Raw genomic sequence first — 13882 nt, forward strand, 5'->3', positions numbered from 1 at the left:
CCAACGCCCCTCCCCCAAGTCCCTCCTCCCTACCTTTTATTTTAACCTGCTGGACACACTTTCCTCATTCTTGAAGAAGGGCTTATGCTCGAAACGTCGATTCTCCTGCTCCTCGGATGCTGCCTGACCTGCTGCGCTTTTCCAGCAACACATTTTCAGCTCTGATCTCCAGCATCTGCAGTCCTCACTTTCTCCTCTGTCTTCAAAGACCACAATTTCCCCTCCTATGTGGTTGACAATGCCCTCCAATGCATCTCCTCCACTTCCTGTACCTCCGCTCTTGAACTCCACTGCTCCCAATGCAACAAAGACAGAACGGCCCTGGTCCTCACCTTCCACCTCACCAACCTGCGTACACATCGCATCATCCTCCATTACTTCTGCCACCTACAAGCAGACCCCACCACTAGGGATATATTTCCCAACCCACCCCAATCAGCATTTCGGAGGGATCATTCCATCCGTGACTCCCTTGTCAGATCTACATCCCCCACTCCCTTGTCAGATCTACATCCCTCATCCCATTCCCAGCACCTTCCTTGCCACCAGGAAGTGCAAAATCTGCACCCACACCTCCCTCCTCACCTCCGTCCAAGGCCCTATAGGATCCTTCCACATCCAACAGAAATTTACCTGTACCTCCACAAATGTCATCTACTGTATCCATTGCACCCGATGTGGTCTCCTCAACATTGGGGAGACAGGACACCAACTTGCAGATCATCTCAGAACATCTCTGGGACACCTGCACCCACCAAATTCAACACCCTGTGGCTGAACACTTCAACTCCCCATCCCACTCCACCAAGACATGCAGGTCCTGGGCCTCCTCCATCACCAAAACCTAACCACTCGACACCTGGAGGAAGAACGCCTCATTTTCCGCCTTGGGACCCTGCAACCACACAGGATTAATGTGGATTAAATTGACCCTTAATTGCTTCTTTGATCTTTAACTTGTGTCAATTATGAGAAACAGAAGTAGAAACTGCTGGAGAAATTCTCTAGCACCTTCTGATTTCCATGGATTTTCTTTGTCAATTATGAGAAATTACGAAAGTTGAATTCTCGCAATTGCCTCAAACTTCCTCCAGAGGGTACTATTTAATAAGTTTGATTATAACCTTTGAAAGAACATATTTCTTCGGTTGAGTAGTCTAAACTTTGGTTGCTAAGCAGCAAAATATTAAGAAAGTAATGACTTTCTTGATAGCCGAGGAAGTGCATGAAGCAGTGTTGCTATATATTTTATCTTTACCATCCACTATCCCATCATAACTTTTCATATTTTATGACATTGGTTTAACAAATTCTCTTATCTGGTAGATCTCAAATAGAAATATTTAAATGTTTTCTCTTTTATAAATTCCTTTTATTTTTGCTATCTGCTGTCTACATTTTGTTCCTATAAACAAAAAAGTAGAAAATACTACCAGGTCCATCAATGCTCAAGCTTTGTATTAAATAGTGCAATTCTTGCACCAACCTCCCCAGTTGCAAGTAATGATAAACTGTGGGGCAGCAAATAAAGTGTTTTTCAGATTTCTGCAATTAATTATCGTCAAACAATATTCCTTGCAAACTTAAAGCTGTCATCATGTAGAAACAAGGGAAACATATAACTACACCTTTCTAGCTTTTAGTGCAAAACTGAGACAGGACCCATCTATTTTTGGTAGCTACTGACTGAGTTGACAAAGCAAAGCTGTCACAATTGTGGTTGAATGATTAGTATGTTGTATATTGTATGACTGTATTAGTTATATATTATTAGTATATTTGCCTCCAGCCTGTCTAGAATTTTGAACATTGACTCAGCAACTAAACTCCAATTTGCCAGATAATTTTACTTAATGTTTCTCAGCAAATGGCAGTGAAATATCTATACCTGGTACTAATATCAAAATTAATACATAATACAATACAGAATATGACTTTTTTTTTCATTCTTCTTTTTGCAGTTGCACAGTTATTTGAGCTCAGTGAATAACCCATAATTGCCTCCAATCCTATATTTATATAGGTTTTCTGTTTCTGTGTTAGTGCTTAGAAGGATTAGTTAATGTATAGCCTGTAGAAGGCTTTGAAGGTATGAGGCAGCCAACCCTAGAGTAGGTGATCAGAGAAAAAGCAGCAAATGTGACCAGAGAAGAAAATGATATCTACTTGGTTATCAATATACAAGCAGAAACAGGTGCAATGAAGTTTCCCATTGCGATTGAATTGCAGGGAGGGAAGAACTGTCAGTGCTTGGACTAATGTAATGTGTTGAAAGGCTGCACCAAGAATAAGGGAGATATTAACAGGAACCTTATCTTGAGAGGCTTGATGAGGTTACTATATCTCTTGCTACTATGTTCTCAAGGCCGAGCTAAAAGTCATCCTGTATCAACTCTCAACATAAATTGTGTAGGGTAGTGTAGCAGTTATGTTATTGGATAAGTCTAGACTAATAATTCAAAGAATGCTATTTCAAATTCAATGATGAAAATTTACATCTACTTAAAAAAACAACAGTAAGAAAATGAGCATGTAACTCTTGGATAGTAGTAAGAAGCCAGCTGGTTCACTAATGTCAATTAAATTTAAATGAAATAGATTGAGCATCCTGCCAGCATTAATGGGTAGACAGAACTGATGTTCCACCTGAGCTAAGCTCCACCTCAAAAACACTCTAAAAATACACAACATGAAATTGTGACAGTAGGATATCAAAAAATGTTCCAGATGTAATTAATAGGTACATATGTAGTGTAATTACATCGTTGATTCAATGATAAAGTAATTCAAAATGCATTCCGATGAAAACAATTCCTGGTAACAACATAGCTTAGGAATTCAGCCTAAAATCTTTCTGTTCTTCATGGTTCAGGTCATGGTGTCATTGCTATGACCACTCGAAGGGAATACCTTTCATACAAGTCAGAGAAGAGAAAAGAAAAGGTGAAGATATTTATTGATAAACCTTTATGCTGTCAATGTGGGCAGGAGAGTTCTCACAATGTCCTGGATGGCCTTTGGAACCAGGACACATTGAATTGGGACTAGCATATGATGAGTTTGTACTGACTATGCAAGTGTAAGGTTGAACACGAGACTATAAAACGTGTCTTGCATAAGGGACCATGGGAACAATCATCTGTATAGATAAAGATAATTATCCAATGTCTGGAATGCTCAGCAGTATCTGTCCTGATTCGGAACATGCTTATCTGATCGCTGGTGCATATGAAAAATGATACTGCACAATATATAAAAAAGTAATCATGGTAATGGGATAATTGGCAGGGATTGAAAGGATACAATGTGATTGAGTTGTGTATATGAAACTAATATTAATCACAATTAATTTGTTGTACTTTGTATCTTTGTTTAATTACAATTAATTGGGTACAATTGCATTTATCTTTAATTATAAGAGTTGTTGATAATACAAATGAACTGTAATAATCAAATAAAATGATATTTACCTATGAGCAAATCACTGTTTTAGGATACACTCCCAGGAAACATGAACTTTGATGTCTTTAATAGAGATTCAACCTGGTGTTGTTGCAGTTATATCTTTGTGTACTCTGGGGTTCAAAGTATCAAGTAAAATTAGGACAAGAAAGTAGTCCAATACTCAAGGCTGAAGTTTACCAATAATTGGCTAAATGTTAATTTTGGATACTTTCATGGATGGTTTCTCTCATGCTGTCGTCTCCCAAGAGCTATCTCACACTCTTGCCTGCAGCTTGCATTTATGTGTGTGCACCACACATGATGGTGATCTTCTCATGTTATCGTACAATCAGTAATGGTGAAGTACTCACCACTGTCGGGACCTCCTGGGAATCCTGGCATTCGGGCCATATTTAAAGCTCAACAGGTCAAACGCTATTAACCAAGAGCTGCCCTTCACAGTGCCTGAAGTGTGAGGGGAACAAAAATGTTTTTTTTCTGAGAGCACTTAGGTGGTAAAGGTAAAATCTCATTGCACACTTGAGTTCACATGTGTGACTGTATTCATCTCTAAAAATTATCCCTAAACCCTCACCCTACAAGTTAGCTGTGCCAACCATTGTGCTGCACTGTCCCTCTGTTGAATCCATGGTGGCAATGACTGTCAATGGCACCCATTCCAGCAGTAATCCATACCCTCCAATGCAGCATCCTTTCTCACCCTAAACTGACCCCCTTCCTCATCATTTCAGCAACCTGCCTCCAACTTCCACAATTGGCTTCCTCAGATTGCCCATTATAGCATTGGCTGTTGATGATCCCCCTCAACATTCATTGATCTTGACTCCAGGACTGACAGTGACTCACTCCCTGACTGACCTAGACAGACAGCCCTGACTGATGAGTGGCAGGATACTTGACTGATCTCTCTGTAAGTCACCACCTGAGTTAGCGTGAATTCCCAGAATGTTGATATTGGACCAGCAGGTCAACCAGGGTCCATTCCCAGGACTGCAGTGACATGGAACCTCTGACCCTATCCACCTCAAGTGGTTGATTGGCTGTGTCTGAGTCCCTGAACTGAGATCAGACACTGTCTTTAACTGACTGTTGTGGGACTGCTTGACTGACAAAAGATCCCCTTGACTTGACTGAGGACCTTTCCTCACTGTGGCCAACATGGCCATTTAATTAAAGCACAGCCAACATGTTTGCTGTACTGGAGACAAGTTAGAAGTTAAAGATTGAAAAGTAGAAATCAAACGTGGAGGACAGGAAACAAGGGCTGGCAGCAAATATAGCCATACTTCTAAAAAGTGCACAAATATTGACAAGACAAATATGAAGGTACTGTATCTGAATGTGTAAAGCATTCACAGTAATTGCACAAATTAACAGTGCAAATAGGTGTAAAATGATGTGATATGATTGTGATTATGGATAGAGTTACCAAAGTTATGAATTTAATATTCTAGGATATTCAATAGCTAGGAAGACCAGTGAGAAAGATTAGTGTTGTAGGTATTTGATGAAATCAGTGCAATAATGAGAAAGGATATTGGCTCAGGAAATCTAAATGTAGAATTAGGCCTAGTGGAGCTATGAAGCAAAGGGAAGCAAAATACATTAATCGGAGCTGTCTACAGACATCTAAACAGTATCAGTAAGGTAATGTATTAAACAGAAAATTAGAGATGTATATAGCAAGGGTGCTTCAATAATCCTGGGTGTCTTTAATCCAGTAAACCAAGTTATAAATAAAATGGTGGCAGATGAATTCTTGGAGTACGTACAAAATGGTATTTTAAACCAATATGTTGAGGAAGCAACTGGCTTAACATAATGACAGTAGGGGAAGGCGATGACCTAGTGGTATTATTGCTGGACTGATAATTTTGAGACCCAGATTAAGTTCTGGGGATATGGGTTTAAATCCTGCCATGGCAGATGGTGGAATGTGAATTCAATTTTTAAAAGTTTAGTGATGGCTATGAACGTATTGTTGTAAAAACCCATCTGCTTCATCTTAATCCATTAGTGAACGAAACAGCCATCCTTACCTGGTTTGGTCTATATGTGACTCCAGATCCACAGCAATGTGGTTGACTCTTAACTGTCCTCAGAGCAATTAGGGGTGGACAATAAATACTGCCTTAGCCAGTGATGCCCTCATCCCATTAATACATTTTTTAAAAAGTGCTAAAGAAACTCAACAGATCTAGCAGAATCTATGGAGAGAGAAAATAGAATTAACTTTTTGAAAACAGTATAGCTCTTGTTTGAAATTGACTTTCCTAGATTCAGTATTGTAAAATGAGAATGAGTTAATTATTAATCTTGTTGTGTGAGGTCCTTTAGTGAAGAGTAACCAAGACACTAAATAATTCTTTATTGCGATAGAAAGTGAAGTACGGTATTCCAGTCTGCAGCAAGGCTCCTGCATCTAAACAAGGGAGGTTATGAAGTTAGGAGATGTCAGTTGCCTGCAATCGATAGGTAACGTCATTAGAAAGCATGATGATGGATAGGCAATGGCTAATATTTAAGGAACAAATACATGCACATTTCTGGCTCAAAATGGCTGGATATAAGAAATTAAGAATATTATTAAATCCAAAGTGGAGTCATTTAAATTTGCTTGAGGAAGTAGTAAGCCTGCCAATTGGGAACAGTTTTATACAAAAGAGGATCAAGAGTTTAATTAAGAGGGGAAAAAATGCATCAGAGTAAACTTACAACAAAAATAAATTGGACTGTAAATGTTTTGACAAGTATGTAAAAAGCAAAAAGTTTGTGAAGTCAAATGCAAATTAAATAGGAGAATTAGTGAAGTAGGAAATGGTAGACCAATTAAACAATGACTTTAGTTCACAGGAGAAGACAGAAGTAACTTCCAAGAAATGATAGGGAAGCAAGAGTCTATTGAGAAGAAAGAATTGAAGGAAATTAATACTAGTTTAAAAAAAAGTACTGAAAAATTTGTCAGAGCTGAAAACTGAAAAGTTTCCAGGACCTGATAATCTAGAATAGTTTGGGATACATTGATGTACAAAGAGACCTGGGTATCTTTGTACACTAGTCGCTGAAAGCAAACATGCAGGTGCAGCAAGCCGTTAGGAAAAAAATTGGTATGTTTTCCTTCATTTCAAGAAATACTAAGTGCAGGAGCAAGGCTATCTCAGCATGAATTCACTAGAGTTGAGAAGAATGGAGAGGATCTCGTGAAGCATGTACAATTATGCCAAGTCTGTGCAAGTTGGTTGTAGGCATAATGCTCCCCCTGGCTGGAGAGGTTTGGCGGAAAAGGTCATAGCCTCAGGAATGATATAGAGATGACCACTTAGAACTGAGGTGAGGAATTTCTTTATTCAAAGGGTAGTGAACCTATGGAATTCTCCCTGACATTTGGTAGTGGAGGCCAAGTCAGGAACATACTTAAATAAGAATTAAACTATTTTTCAGAACTAAAGGTATCAAGTGCTATGTGCAAAGAGCAGGAATATGGTGTGGAATATAAATACAACTACTGACCCCATAAAAATCTGTTTCTCGGTGATGCTTCCAATTGAAAAACAATTCACTACCCTCTGAACCAGCTGACATACTCATCAAAAGTAGTTGGGTAGTTGGATCCTGGACATTAATTCAGAATTGCCCTACACACTCCTAGTGAAATGAATCAATTTCTTCAGCCAGAATTATCAAAGACAAAGTCAGATGCGACTGTACTTTAATGCGCACCAACATTAATTCAGTAGCAACATTCAGGATCAGATAAAGTATCATTATAATAATCAACCTTTTGTTTACTGAACTGAAGCAAATACATTTCTTTATACTTTCATTATTAAATTATCATTCTGAAATTAATATTCATGTGGTCTAAATGGCCAATTTCTGAATTTAATATATCATTTATGATATGATTTTGGACAAAGATCCTCCATATCTTACAAGTGAACCCATTTTTCACTTGAGATCTCTGTCACATGTTATTCTGAACTGGTCTTAACAATCTTCTTGATAAATCTGTTGCTGTTGTTTAAAGTCTTATATGAAGTAATACAATATAAGCTGGATCTGTGTTCAGAGGAAGGGTGACTCAACCCAAAATGTTCAGTTTGATTTCTCTCCACAGATGCTACCAGAGCTGCAGAGCTTTTCCAGTAATTTCTGCTTTTGTTTCTGATTTACAGTATCCACAGTTCTTTCCATTTTTATTTAGTGAGCTGAATCTATTTTATTGTAACACATTCTCAGTATTTCCTTGTTTCAATAGCTGGAAGTGGAAGGAATGTGAGTTCTTATTAAGCTGAATTCATATCAGACATCTGTGTACTAGGACACAAACCAGATACAAATGCTTGTGCAATGATACTTCCATTTTTTCAGCAAGATTTCCCTGCCAGTTTGTTTAGAAGAGTAAGCAGCCAAAGCCAGAGATACTTGTGTGGAGACATTAAGATAAACTTGAAGCAAATACATGTGAGATACAACTGACTAGTTTAATATATAAATCATGTATAACAGAAACTTTGAAAATATGAAGAACTTGGGTTATGTGCTGCTGAGTTATCCATTTTGCCCACTTTATGAGAGCGAACTACATTGATGAAGCAAGCATCTTGGAAGTGAATATAGTTTATGTTTATATTTTAAATGCATTTGATGTATTGATTTTTAATTTATATGGATAGAAGACCACCTGAAACTAGCTTTTTATTGAGTACATGCATAACTTGAACTGTAACGTGAAATTTTTTGAAGTATTAAAGAAGCAAACACAAATACCACTTATGTTTGTTAATGAAGAGAAAAAACTGAATATGACCATAAGACACCAGAACCAATGCAAACACATGCAATGCTACTCATATGACAATGTGACAACATCATTTTGTTGAACATGGAATATATCTGAAAGAAATAAAATAATGAGTATTGTTGGTTTAAGCCATTATAAGTACGGTTTAGATAAGTAGAAGTATTTCATAATCTGATATGTTTGATGTTCACTGGAATCTTAACTATCCCAAACCATTCATTTGTTATGCCAATTCTTCACCTGTCTCTTCTGCACTCTTTCTTCTTCTGAACAACATTCTATCTCTCTCTACCCATGTGTTCTTCTTACTTATTTTCATTCATTCTCTCCAACTGTTCTTTTTCTTTGTCCCTTATCCCATCCTTCACCCTATAGTCTCTCTGCATCTCTCAACTCCAGTCCTGTATGCTATTCTATTTTTTATCTATCTATCAAAATTGTTCTACTGTCTCTCTCTACATCTCAGTTCCTGTTTTTGAATTTATGATATTTTTTCCCTGGTTCTGGAATCTCAACTGACAATGTAACAAAACAAGAACATAATCTTCATGTTTAAAACTAAATTGGTTTTGACATGCAGTCATGGGCATGTAAAATGTGACTGAATTTCTGCAGAAGCTCTTAATGAAATGACAAAGTCCTAACAAAATCAATTCCTTGCAAACTGAATTTCATTAATTACATACTTTTTAATTTTAGCTATATATCATTTTAATAAAAAAAGTCAGGAAATCAGAGCACTGAGAGGAAATGTACAATGCTGGAAAGTAATTGAAATGTAAATCATTTAGAGGGATTCTTTAATTAAATATTACACATTTTAAAATCTAGTTGAAGGCATCAAAGGAAAACAAAAAGCTTCACTGCCAAGCCAACTGGGTCTTGTGCTTCTATTATATTTCCAGAATCTAACTGGCAGTGTAAGTTGTGTGCAGAGCCCAAATAACAATTGCATATTTTCCCGATTTATCTAAATGTTGTAATAATTTAATGATCTTTCCAAACGTGTATTTGTTTCTGGTTTGAATAGCTGAACTTATCATCATTGCTTTTGTTAATTATCTATGTTCCATCTTCTGTGTAATCACGCCTAGTGGTAAGTGTGACAGTCAAGCACATTCATTGCCATACATAGATTTTCCTGCAAAAGGTTGCTAGCTTGTCACCAGAGGCTGTAGCTTGCACGCACATCTCTGCATCAAGCATCATTGAACAAGAGATGCTCGAACTCTTCAAAAAATAGCATAACTATATTTGAAGATTTTATAAATTGCTAATCAATCTGCTTGACCAAATTATGAATACACATTCCATGGTCATCAAGTCCTGAAGTGAGTCACAAATCCAGATATTATGATTCAAGAGTCAGGGAGACTATCCACTTTCCACATGACATCAGATTGCTTACATTTACCCTGATAAAGATATTCTCTAACTTTATAAAGTGCTGTTGTCAATTAATGAGTTTTAAATTTATATTCTAAGTAAAATATTTTGTCTTCATCCATTCCCTTTATTTTGTTTCCTTTTGTAGACTTTCTAATCAAATAAATAGCAGATGTGGATTCCCCTACCTTTTCTATGATTCTCTGTTTATTCCTCTCCTTAATGACCATTAGTATTACCCCTATATAGCCCACAACCTCCTACAATTATGTACTTCATAAATTTGAAGGTGGAGCATGCCAGTATCACTTTGACAACTTCCTGCACGCATTAACTGTCCTGAACACACCCTTGGCAAAAGGCAAATTCAGAAAACAAATTTATCTTATATGAAATCCAGCAGCCCAGGAAGAGAAACATTAGCAGCAATTGAGAGAAGGGAAAATGGCTTCCATTTCTTCAACACCCCAAGAGCAACTCTTGCTGAAAACCAAAAATTAAAAATCCCTGGTTATGGGGGTGCGGACTTGATGTATCTATTCCGGCTGCTTCTATTGTTCCAATTTAATTTAAAAAACCCAAGGATTCACAAGTTGTTTTTATTCTCATAGACTGCTAAGTACACGTCCCCCAGTGTTTCTGTTTTTTAGGAAAAGGACAAAATAACCTCTTAAAGCTGCAGCATCATCAAATAAGTCCTAAAAAATATTCAAAATAGATAATAAGAATTTGACTACAAAAAGAGACAGGCATGTTTTGAGGTGTGTTTACTATCTCTCTTCTGCAAAAAAATTTAATCATATAAATCATTTGGCAATCTCACCTTGCCCAATACATTTCCAATTCGTCAATATTTCTGCTGTGAATCAAGGTGGAAAAATTAAGACTTCTTCTTGAGATATCAAATGTCAATAGCTGACTGTTGTGGACCAGGCCAGACCCTCTCAAAACATTTCAAAGAAGTTCCCCAGACCCAAACTTTGCTTGTTGTTTGAAACAGGTGTAAAGTGGATATTCCAGGAGTGATGCAGTTGGCCAAACCACTTAGTTTTAAGCAAAACAGAATTTATTTGCAAGTTACTGAATGAAGCACAAACAAAAGAGAACAGAATACAGAATAACAATCTATCCGAAAATCCAGCAGGTTATCCCAACTTAATGATGCTGGTCCAAATATTTGAAACAACCCCCATGAAGACCCCTTGGCAGAAAAGGTAAAATCAAACACAATGTCTTACAGGAGAGATGTCAGAGAGAGGGCGGATCAGCATGGACCTGCTTCTTTGGGTTCATCAGCTTCACAACAACTGCCTGCTAAAACCAAACCAACTCAGAGAAAAGCTGAGCTGCGAGAACTGGTTACTCCCCTTTCATTGTACAAGTGTATTTTTAAAAACTTGAAAGCCTTTCCCTGAGGTAGTGTCTGTTAGCTATAATCAAATTGGGCATAAAACCCTTCAAACCTAGACCTCGATGAGTCCCTGGGTTTGCAATCCCTCTAAATAACAATGACAATGCAACCTTGTTAAAAGGAGCAGCATCATTACAGTGACATAATAAAAAAAATTCAAGATGGTGAGAGGTTTAAATAGAAATTAGTCAAGAAAATCAATTCCCTGTTTTGAGTGGATCATTTAGATGTCACAGATACAAAATTATTGGCAAAAGATCTAGAGGGGAAATGAGAAGAACATTCATTATTTAAGGAGTTTTTGGGATCTAAAAAATACTATCTTGAAAATGATTCCATAAATAATTTTAAAACATTGTTGGAAAGGTACTTGAAGATGAGGAACACAAAGTGTTACAAATATATAGTACAAATATGGGAATGAACAACCTTCTCTTTCAAAACTGGCACAAGCCAACAGTCTGAATGACGTCTTCCTATGCTGTAAGTTTCTGTGATCCAGAGATTTTAAAGCTTGCAGCAAATAGAGGATTCATCAGTTCGTAAATCAATTGGCAAGCATAGGAAACATCATTTCCTATCATCGGCAATTTTTATTAAAGACAAGGTGAATGTGGTTTAAATGTTTTAATGCAATTAGAAGTACAATAGTGAATAGATATAAATTTAAAATATTCATTGTTTGCAAGTCATTCATTGATGAGACTTTGAATACATAATATTTCTTCTTGTTACGAACTTCATTTATTCCAAAAAAGTCTTATCAATATGATCAGGCATTTCTTGATTTATCTTATCAAACACCTTAATAAGTTCTGAATATTTCTATCATGTATTCTGTTAAACTAAGTTATAATTAAAAATAGCAGTGTAATGGGTGGCATGGTGGCTCAGTGGTCCCAGGTTCAATTCCAGCCTCGGGTGACTGTCTATGTGGAGTTTGCACACTCTCCCTGTGTCTGTGTGTGTTTTCTCTGAGTGCTCCGGTTTCCTCCCACAGCCTAAATATGTGCAAGTCAGGTGAATTGGCTATGCTAAATTGTCCATAGTGTTAGGTGCATTAGTCAGAGGGAAGTGCATCAGTATGGACTGGTTGGGCTGAAGGGCCTGTTTCCACACTGTAGGGAATCTAATCTAATCAAATTTATTTCTAATGCTGGAATGAATTAGGGATAGTTGAGGGCATGTTTATTTGTATATCTAGTCTATTGGATAGCTAACCAGAGAGTGATTATTATTGTTGATGAATATAAAGAGCAAAACAACCCCATTCCTGAATACTGCATTACCTTCAGTAAAGCTTGCAAATACTGTTTGCAAAAATCTGTTTGGTTTGTTTCAAAGTTTATTATTTCTAACAATATTCCTGGTTTAAGAAATCTTCCTCCCCCAACTGACCCAACTCAATCATGCACCAAATGAATATCCTATTCATTCTATGAACATAAACATATTTCTTAGAGTCATAGAGTCATACAGAAGGGAAACAGACTCTTCAGTCCAAGCAGTCCTTCCTGACCATAATCCCAAATTAATCTAGTCCCACATGCCTTCTTCTTTTTATACTGTTTCCTTCCTGAAGCAGGTCTGACCCAAAACACCATGACTTCCACAATGGGTAGGGCAAGGAACTGAATCAGCCCCAGCTGAAACAGGAATCAGACCCCATCCTGTTGGCAGGAATCTGATCTACATCAGTTGCCCAGCCAACTGGCTCTTCAAAGAGTACAAGTTACTGTGGCTGCAAATATACATGCTACAGCTATGAATAGTAATGATAGAAGTTCCAATTATCTTTCGTTCATGTGGCGGACTAGGAATCTCTCATATTTTTTGCTGCCTGCCATTTGTGCACATTGAACTGATTTGCAGATTGATACACAAACTGTTTGGCTTTATTATACATGTACTTTCCTTTAGTAACCGAGTCCTGGGGTGGGGCTTGAATGTGAATTGGGATTTGAACCTGGTCTGAAACATGAATCCAAACTTGTATGACTCAGAGGCCCTGTAGCCACCTAATTTAGCACTGGATCTCATGCAGAGGACAGGAAATAAATGTTTTCTAAAATGCAAAGGTTTTTAAATCTGCTTCTGCTGTAATGTACGGCATTTGTGCTGCACAAATGAGGAAGCTCATCTCTTCTAAGATCTTGATCGTGTCTCAATGGTATAATAAAAATTTAATTTACTTATGATATAAATTTTACTTTTGCTCTTCTGAAAGTGGGATTAATGGCAACACCTATATACTATTAGTTCAGAACTGAAATCTAAAGAGTGGTGGTAATTTTCCCAATTCCCATGGGAACAGTACAACATATCTATTCAAAAGATTGTCATTCTTTAATTTTTGCTGGCAGTAGTTGAGGATCTTCAGTGCCAGTGCATGTTGAAAAATGATCCTCATTATAGTCTTCATTTCCAATGTTGTGTCCAAGTATTTGCATGAAGTTGTCAACAGCAAAACTGGAGACGCAAAGTGTTTGTGAAGTGCTTCCTTGTAAACATACTGATAATTAAGCAGCTGGAGCAAGGATACATGTCCGACTGGGAGAGTGTTTCAAGGTCAGGGAGAATGATTTGCATTTATTCCAAGGTTTAAGTATGCCTTGAAATTTGAGTTTCCTGAGTTAGAAATATGTAATCTTCCAAAACTTAAACATACTTTTCATTTAATTCTCATCAGTCACTGCATTATGCACTCCCATGGGGCAACTGATCAACACATATTTTATGATGCTACGCACGATGCTTCTGATTGTAGCAGTGCCTGTGTTTTGATGTGATTTCTCCATTTGTTGCATTCTGTTAGC

Source organism: Chiloscyllium plagiosum, chromosome 26 (genome assembly GCF_004010195.1).
Source record: "Chiloscyllium plagiosum isolate BGI_BamShark_2017 chromosome 26, ASM401019v2, whole genome shotgun sequence".
Taxonomy (NCBI): Eukaryota; Metazoa; Chordata; class Chondrichthyes; order Orectolobiformes; family Hemiscylliidae; genus Chiloscyllium; species Chiloscyllium plagiosum.